General features: G+C 37.8%; 1 long non-coding RNA gene across 1 annotated transcript; it reads left to right on the top strand.

Annotated features, from left to right (window-relative positions):
- Positions 1 to 6311: 6311 nt before the first annotated feature.
- LOC148131416 (uncharacterized) lies at positions 6312 to 9841 on the top strand. Its single transcript, XR_015748796.1, has 2 exons — positions 6312 to 6430; positions 9375 to 9841. It is a non-coding gene; the product is annotated as an uncharacterized LOC148131416 (long non-coding RNA).
- The last annotated feature ends 386 nt before the right edge of the window (positions 9842 to 10227 follow it).

Below are 10227 nucleotides of genomic sequence, written 5' to 3'. Positions count from 1 at the left end.
AACTTTGAGGAGCGGTATGTAAGTCTAAGGATTATTGGTATCACTATGTTTTCCTGATAAACAGTTATAGCAATAACTGTTGACCTGAAACAAACGGTTGGCCCTTTAATCACTGCATGTCCAGGAATGAGAATGCATTAGAAAGTTTTCACACTTTGTTAGAAATATACAGAACTAGGAGATTGGAACAAGAAAGCAGGTGCCCCAAAAGTTATTCCTGCCTGAGTCTCAAACAGTAATTCTTACATACCCCACAGTTCCACCCTAATTCCAGGTAAAATGTTCTAACTCTCTGCCAAATTCTGCATTGTTTTTTTGCCTGCCAGTTCCCCTTCCCCGCTTCCCCAAGATTTAGATAAAACATTTCAGTAATCAAGGAATATCAAAAAAAAATTGTCATCTAAATAGTATTCAGGGATTTAACAAATGAGTAGAGGGGTGAAATTGTTTAAGATCCCTAGTTGAACTGGAAAATGGTCACAAAATTATACCTGGCAGAGACATCCAACTATGCAAATTCAAAGTCATGGTGGCTTCTACATGCAAGATAACCTTTTCCTAAAACAGAGTATATACTGAAATAATAACTAAGCGACGTTCATGGTCCCCTTTCCTTCCCAAGGGTTGTGTCCAAATCTGTTTGTTTGCTAAGGTGCTTGGACATAGGAGGGAAAAAATTACAAAACACTAACAGAGAGAGCTGAAATGCCAACTATCTAGTAGCAATGGATTCTCTGAAGCACAGATGGAATTTGATCTGCTCCAGAAACAGACAAGTTTTTTTTAACTTCAAGAACAGCAACGGAGCTGCTTTAGAGAAACAGATCCACTCTAGAGATTAACGACAGCAAAGAAATAATGAAGTCTCTGAAGATCACAAAGTTCTCCAGAATCCTTTGAACTGCTTTCAAAAATAACCTGCCAGAAATAATCTGAAAGTCAAAGCCCACAGAGCACAGGGGTTTCTGGTATAATATGCAAACCAATTTTAAAACAATCCTCCCCAACTCTGAGATCAGGGCCAAGAGAGGAGTTATGGAAAGGTATGACATATAGGAAACCTTTCATGAGCCCATGTGGTGCGTGGCATGTGCTGGATTCATCCTGTGGTGAGATACCCACTATGCTTGTTGTTAGAAATATCTACAGTGATATCTCTGCCTAAACAGTCACAATACATTCATTTCCTTAAGACAACTTGGGCTTCCATTTATATTAAATGAATTAGAAGTTGTGCTACTGAATTTAAGGGAATCTAAGACTGGATTTCCTTGCTCAGCTTGGCAACAAGTCTTATCTAAACAAGTATGAGGAAATTAAAGCAAACTGGCTGTTTTCTTTCTTCCAAGAGGACAGGGATAAGTTTAACCAGGTCACTGGGTACGCAATTTTTATTCATTCCTCCTTTTGAGTCACACTAATTACCAAGATCTCCTTGGATATTTGATTTTTTTTTTTAAAACAGCGATAGCTAACTTGCAATCCAAAGGAAATCAAGAGACAAATTAACCAACTGTAGTTAGACTTTAGCACTTTCCTTCTTTGATAATGTGATATGCTTTGTTTACAGTCTTTGAAGCTATAACCTGCACCAGTAACAGAGAATCTAAAGTTAACTCATTCTGAAGAAAGAGATCTCTGCATATCTGAAATAAACTGTAGCTTACCACCTCCAACCTCGTAGGACAACGCACTCACACTGCAGTCAAGTTAAAGAATAAAACCCAAAGACAGAAAGAGATGGATAGTGTTCCTGTTAAAAATAGCTTGAATTTCAGATACCTACAGATCAGTGGTGGGATTCATTTTTTTAACCACCTGTTCTATGGGTGTGGCTTGGTGGACATGGCAGGGGAAGGATACTGTAAAATCTCCAGTCGGAGGTGGTATTTGCCGGTTCTCCAAACTGCTCAAAATTTCCGCTATCGGTTCTCCAGAACTGGTCAGAATCTTCTGAATATCACCTCTGCTACAGATTCTTGTGCACATCAACAGAATCTCTGCAACATGCATGTTAGAAGGCTTTCTGATACTTGCTCGGTTGATATTTTAGGGATAGGAAGATGCAATGTTAGCTGAAGCAGTACATTTTTAAAAAGAGAGAAATGTAGCCATGATTGTGTTTATTTAAACCACTGAAAAACGTATGGTAGGGGAAAAACCCCGAGGATTCAACTTAAATTACTACAAGAAGCCACAGAAAGGGGAGGGTTTGGCCTTCCAGACTGGGAAATCTATCAAGCAGCTTCATTTACATGGATTAGAGATTGGATACTAATAGAAAATAGAAGAATTCTGCAGTTAGGTCATGACCTGCAACAAGGATGGCATGCGTTTCTATGGCCAGACAAGCCAGGCTTATATAGACATTTTCAACAACATAATTAGGCAAGCACTATTTAAGCTCTGGAATAAAACTAGAAAACAGATATATTTGGAATTGCCAAATTGGATCTCAATATTGGAGGTAGTAACATATCTAAACCTACTGAAACAAAGGAAAGCTATCACTAATCCAGATGTCTTAAACGGGGACGGAGTGTTAAAAACTAGACAGGACTTAAAGCAGCATGGGATGGATTTAGAATGGTGGGAATATTTACAGTTACAAGCAAGGTATAATGGGGATAAAAAAAGAATGGGGAATTAATATGCAGGAGAGTTTTAGATAAAATTCTGTTAGGATCAGAGGATAAATTCATAGGGAAACTTTACGAATTTTTGTTAGCCTATAAATTAGAGGAAGAACAGGTAAAGACTATGATGGTATGGACCAGAGATTTCGGGTACAGTATTAATTTGGATCAATGGCAAACAATACGGGAAAGAAATAAAAATATTACCATGGCCACTGCATATAAGGAAAATTTACTCAGAATATTTTATAGCCAGATTGGCCAAGATGTATAAAAGCCAGCCTCCAAATTGTTGGAAATGCTCAATAGAACGGGGAACGTATTACCATGAGTGGTGGTACTGTAAAAAAGTGCAGGAGTATTGACTTAGGATGGGGAAGTGGCTGGAGGAAATGTTGGGTTTTAAAGTAGATCATCTACCAGAATGCTTTCTCTTAGGAATTATGTCAAAAAAAATATAAGAAGGATGAGCTTTATTTGATTATACACATTACTACTGCAGCAAAGATAGCATTTGCCCAGAACTAGAAAGAGACAGACATACCAAGTGAAGAAGAGGTAATAAACAAAATCTTGATATGCGCTGAAATGGACAGGCTAACTCTAGAAATGCAAAACAAGGATGAATTGGCATATTACACAATTTGGGATAAATTCTATCAGTGGTGGGAGCAGAGGAAGGTCTTAAGTTGGGAAAAGAGTTGCTGAAAGGGTAAATGATTGGATGAGATGAAAAGACGACAAACGATGTTGGAAATGTAATATACGAACGAACAAATGTGTGTGTATACACACACACACACATATATATAAACAAATGTGTGTATGTATGTATGTATGTGTGTGTATGTATGTGTGTGTATGTGTATGTATGTGTGTGTATATATATATATATATATATATATATATATATATATATATATATATATATATATATATATATATATATATATATATATATATATATATTCTTAAGTTTTTGGTACTTACATGTATGGTGTTCGGCTTGGTTCGGGTATTTTCCCACGTCATTGTAGTTGTTCTTTTAAAGTTACAATACAGAAGCCTGATGATGGCAGATGAGATTCTGCTGAAACGTTGCTACAACTTTAAAAGAACAACTACAATGACGTGGGAAAATACCCGAACCAAGCCGAACACCATACATACATACATACATACATACATACATACATACATACATATATATATATGAGAATAATTGTTTATAGGAATATGTGTATATGTGTGTGTGTGTGTGTGTGATATTGTGATATTGACCAAACTGATATTGACCAAACTGTCAAACTGACTTCACCATGTTCAATGTTTTTAATTGTTTTGTTCAATAAAATATTTAAAAAGAAAAAAAAAGAAAAACTTTTGCAATGAAGTCTGCTCCAGGTAGTTTACATAGTAGAAAGCTTAAAATAGTAGAAGGCATATGTAACAAGAGCATTTACCTTGCATTTCAATATGAAAATAATACTATCAGCAACTCTTAAATCTAGGTTGTCAATATAGCCCAGCAATATATGATTCAATGCTTCTTATTGCAGTAGATCTTGGGGCCATTTGGACTATATATGGTCAGGAAGACATCCAGGGTCCGAAAAGGCCTGTCCTTTGGTTCTTGAAAATACGTTTAATTTAATAACAATCCTATAGCAGTCTCAGGATTACATTGTGATGGAACATACAGGACTATCAGGAATGACAGTAAAATAATAATTCAGCAAATCTGATGCCTTTTAATTACATCTGAAAAAGTGCTACCAAACTATATAGTAACCTGTCTCTCTCCTCCTACGATGTCAAGAATGAACGTATGTATAAGAAAAAAATATGTAAGAGAAAAAGAGAAATGTCATCCAGAGAATGTAACACTATACAAAAGGCAATATACATTTAATTATGATCTAATTCCATACAGGTTAGATTGTATAGTCCAAAGAAACAAAAAAAATATGATCTGAATCAAGGTTTGAAAAAGATAAATGAATAAATGAAAAATACACACTGATAGGTGTTTACTACCGTAGTTATGGAAAGCATTCAAGTAAATTTAAACTTCAGAAGTATTTTACAATTGATCTCTTAAATGTTTAAACTTGACATTCTGTTCCAATGCCTCATTTGAGGACAAACCGAGTTGAGTAAAACAAAATGCAGACTAAAGTTAACTTCAGTTTCAAGAAAAAATACTGTCCGAGGCTGACAAGCATATGGATGGGTGATCATGTCCATCTTCTGGGATGGCCTTCGGTTGGCGGCTGCTTTTATTCATGTACAGAACTTTATTAAATATTTATATCCTTGTTTTATTTGCTGTTACCTTATCCAACTTTTTCTTCTGGCTTTGCCCATTTTCCTTTGGCTCAATTGGTTTCTTAAGTTCAGGTCTTTGCACACTACCCACAATGGAGTATCTACAATTCAAAACAGGTTACCCAACTCTTCCTTTAAAGCATGATTTAAAGCAGTGATCCCCAACCTTTTTTATGCCGCGGCCCGGTACCGGCATCAACTGGGCGCCGCCATCTTTTTTTGATGAAAAAGTGCTTCCGGTGAGCTTTCTACCCGGAAAAGCTCACCGGAAGCACTTTTTTATCAAAAAAAGATGGCGGCGCCCAGCAACCAGCGGCCCGGTAAGACTTGTTCCGCGGACCGGTGGTTGGGGACCCCTGATTTAAAGAACAAAGGACCCCACTCGTTTGAGTCAGTGAGAAGACCTGGAATTTGAAGAGCATGTTCAAGTACACTGCCAGAAAATGTTCTAAGGCTAAGCCATGATAAAGCACCCCTTTGCCAAAAGAGAAACATAGTGGTTGGCTCTAGTCACTGGCTATTTGATTTTCTAAACATGCCTCTGGGTCCCACAAATCACTGAAAGAGTGTTATTTCATGGTTGATATTTTGCTCTGCAGCATGTTGATTTTCCATTTTTATTTTTAATTAAAAGAATCACCCAGGAACACGTTATGGGCTCATTATTACTATAAGCAACATATTAGGGAACCAGAATATGGCAGCCATGTACCGAAATCCCCAGTCCCTGCAACGATACATATTTGTAATCTTTTACATGTCACTGAATATAAAACAAAAGGTATGGAAGAAGAGATGTCATAAAATTATTATACTTACATAGCTATGTCGCCTGTTCAAATACTTACTAAAACTAGCCCTACAATTTGCTTTTATTTTGTACAGTTTCATTTTAAGGGACATTTTCATTTACAGCATAAATTAATCCTATCTGTCTCTGCACTCTAGTGAATGTTCAAAATTAACATTTTCACCACAAAAATTCTCCTCCACATGGTGGTGCTCCTCTCAGCAACTACAATGTTCAAAGTGCATAAAATGAGGGGGGAAAAACCACAGTAAACAAACAAGCAAACCACAGAGGTGAAACAGGCACCAACTACAGTCTCTCATATACTCTGTCCTATGGAACAACCAGGGTATGGCAAGGGGGAAGTTCTGTTGTGAACTATGCACATTTACTCAAAAATAATACCTACAGTGTACAATAGCACTCACTCCAATGTTAAGTGAGCCTAAGACTGCAATCGTGGCAGTAACAATGGAACAGAAAGAGGAAGTCATTGCCCTGTTAAGGTACACTGGTTTACAAAGCCCTACTGGTGACGTCCTCCAGCAGCAATGTTGTGTACTTTAATCAGCAGCATGGAGAAAAACATTTCTCTGGTTTTCCAGTTCTTCAGGGAAGCTTCTATCCAAGACCTGGAACCTTCAGGTGACAAAATAAAATGAACATAAAACAGCAGGTAAGTGCCACTATTCTTTTTACACTTGACATACTTTCATACACACAGGCATCGATACATCTTCAACACTACATTGAATGCAGTGGGGCTTACTGCTAATTAAATAAGATTTAGATCTGCAATCTAACCTTCTCTCACACTATTTAGGCCATGTATAAACACCCTTTGTTTGGAATTACTTATGAAAAGAATTAATTTACTTCCAGACATTTACTTTTCAAATATGCACTACAGATCCTTTTAGAGCAAATCTTATTAAAATGCCATTCATAAGAACACACCTTAACATGATAATTGAAATGGTTCTTTGTAACTAAGCCCAGAACTGTGCATAGTAAGCTTTCCTTCTTTTAAAACCTCAGCTGCAGCTTACCCATCTATGGGAGATTGTCCTTTATCAGTTGAGGGTGGCAGAGTCTAGTTGATCTGTAACTGGATGTCACCAGTCATAAGATCAGCTTAAAAATAATGTTATTTGCTAACATGGGCTATCTAGAGTACTTTTGTTTGCTCAAGATTTGGAAACAATTGTCCCAGGATTTCTCCTTGCTATCAAAGAGAAAACCAGTGAACTCTTAGTTGTGATTCAGTATCTGAGTGATCAGTTCATACATCATGCTCAACCAGCCTGATTTGGTTTTAATGCTTTTACGATGAATGGGTTCGAGGTTATATAACATATATACAGTGACTCTATTACATGGATGTCACAATAATGTAACCTGTCAGTTGCATCCTGATTTATGCAATAATATGACACATGTGTAATGTCACTCTGATGTAGTCAATAGTTTCTAACAGCGTTTATTGAACAGTACATTGTATAAACCTACTGGTAGCAACTGTTTGTAAACCATGCATTGTAGCTTCATCAACACAATTCAGTTAAAATAAATTACATCATGAAGACAACTTTTATATACAGTACATAAATAGAATTATGTGTCAAGGGCCTTTCCTTATGGTATAATCGAAGTCCAATAAATTGTTTAGCCTATGAAACTTTTTTCCTACTGAAAACGTCTTCTGGAAGAGAAAGCAAGCACGACCTATTTTATACAAAGTTTCCAGCAAAATAGCTGCTTATATTACTAACTATAAAGACAATATGGAATTTATGCGTGCATAAGCGCACCAAAGTGCCTACCGTCCCTGTCCTATTGTTTCTTTTATTTTTCTTATATGTACTCATTTCTTGTATTCATAACCATGTTTATCTTTATACCTATTATCTTGTAAGCGATGGACAAATCAAATAAATAAATAAAATAAAACTTTGCCAATTTTCTATGGGAAAATTTAGGATCAAGTCAGAATCTGGGGATGGAAATTCTAGGTCCTACTATATGATGGCATAATCGTAGCATAATATTTCTACCACCCAATGACCTTTCTTAAATTTGCTTGATTTGAAGAATAGAACCTAACGTTCACATTATAGTTATAGTCCTTGACTTATCATCTCAACCGAGTCCAAAATTTCCACTGAACAAGACAGGTGTTAAGTGAATCATAGCAGTTAGTAACATGGTTAAGTGAATCTGGCTTTCCGCATGTCAGAAGGTTGCAAAAGGTGATCATATGAACCCAGGACACTGCAACCGTCATATATACATGCCAGTTGCTAAGCATCCCAATTTTGATCACGTGACTATGGGGATGCTGCAATTGGTGTGTGAAAAATGGTCCTTATTTTTTTATTGTTGTAACTTTGAACAGTTGCTGAACAAAAATGGTTGTAAGTTGAGGACTGCCTCTAGCGTAACATACACAGGGAGTTAGCTGTAGTATGATGAATCTTACAGGTAGTCCTTGATTTACAACATTTGTTTAGTAACTGTTCAAAGTTACAATGACACTGAAAAAAGTAACATCATTTTTCAAACCTACGACCTTTGCAGCACCCCCTATGGTCACTTGATCAAAATTTGAGATGCATGGCAACTAACTCATATTTAGGATGGCTGCAGTGACTTTTGGGCATAATTGTGGTCATAAGTCAACTACCTGTACTGTACTCCGAGGAACTCCCAAGACATTTTTGTGATAGTTTCCCTCACCATTACATAAGTATCTGTTAAGTTGAGAAAATTATAGTCCTGAAACCAAACTGAGAAAGGATCTAAGAAACTAGAATTCAGGTGAACTGAACTGAACCAAACTAAACTGAGATGCCCAGCTGAAGACAGGAGAGTGAAAAGAGTGACATGAGGGCCATTAGCAGTTACTGTCTCCTGGTTCTCCTTTCTGGTATGCACAGCTAGACCTGAATGAGACCTGTCTTCATTTGCCATGTGACTGGGAATCCTATTGCAGGCTAGTATTCAAGAGAATTCACTCCATGCAGCAAATTGGGAGGACATAGACCAGCATGGCACTTTCTCATCATCCATCTGCATCTTCAGTGTTTAGGGCTGCAGGCTGTTTGTGTGGGGTGTGTGTGTGTGTGAGAGAGAGAGAGACAGAGAGAGAGAATTAGTGTTAGTTTCTCAATTCAGTCAAGGACTAAGGCAATGGGGGGGAGGTGCAAGCAATGGAGGAAAATTGATTTGCTCAAAGCAAACTGCTGTAGGTAACCTAGCATATCCCAGATATTTTTAGACTGGGGGGGGGGGGGACATTTGCTATGGGCCATGAAGGAGTTGGAAGTCCAAAACATCTGGAAAGAATCAGGTTGCTGCTCCTGATGTAGCAGTACAATATTTTGAAAGGAGGTGGATTAAGGAGGGTTATGCACGCTATGAAATTAAGATATGCACCCTGCACAGAGGGGGAAGTTTCAGAACAAAACAGGAAAACGATGGGACTTTTTTTTTTTTCCTACCGGAAGAATTCCATGTAATGCTAAAACATGCCAATCCGAGGGACTATATAAGGCTGCTCAAAACAAGGAATAATAAGAAATGCATTCCTACATTTTGTGCAACTCTTGTTTGTTTCACAGCAATGGCCAGATTCTGCTGATAACCTACTGTGAAAACTACCTTGACAATCAATAACCTGCAGCTATGGCTGCCAGATCCCTAGGACAAGGCTCCAATACTTTTGTGCAAAATAAAATAAAATAAAGACATTTGAACAGGTGTAGCTTACTGTGCAAACAACATCTGCTGAAATTCTCAACCCTGAAAACCGTAAGGAGCCCTGTGACTTTTTGTGCCTGGCCAACTCATGGAAAAAGGCAGCTCCCGGTGGTATTACTGCGAACCATCTGCCATAAACCAGTGCCAAAAGCACCAGGCAAACACCAGAAATAACCGCGTGTAGCCATAAGGCACAATTCCCCAAACCACGCCGTAACATGAAATTCATATACTTTATATTAACAAGAAATGTTAAGCATTTATTACTAGTTTCCGGATAGGGAATAAAGCTATTTTACATATGGAAGGCGTCGTTCTTTTTTCTTTTCTTTTTTTAAAGGCTAATTATTTTCCTTTGAAGCTATGTACAAGCAGAGGATTATCCTTCACAAGTCTTCTTCCTAAAAGTCATACATTTTCGGCACGCACGTTGGAAGTTAAAAAAGAAACACATCCTCGCGATCCTTCTCGTCGGAGCTGCCATCCCGTCGATCTTGTGGCATCAGGGCAATCAAAACACGTTGTTTAAATAAATAAATAAATAATAAATATCAAAGGACGCTTTCCTGGATCCAATCCGTTGCCTTGGCCGGCAGAAACTGCTCCCACCGATCTAACCCGCCTTGGGAGCAGTTGTTCGAGGGACAGGTGTCCCGCAGCCAAAACCGAGGATTTCCTTCTAACTCCGCTGCTGCTGCACGGAGCCCGTCCGTC

This window comes from Notechis scutatus, chromosome 3 (assembly GCF_049901735.1).
Source record: "Notechis scutatus isolate UNSWTSFEM ecotype Mainland chromosome 3, rNotScu1.2, whole genome shotgun sequence".
NCBI classification, from domain to species: Eukaryota; Metazoa; Chordata; class Lepidosauria; order Squamata; family Elapidae; genus Notechis; species Notechis scutatus.
This window is presented reverse-complemented; position numbering and strand designations above follow the sequence as displayed.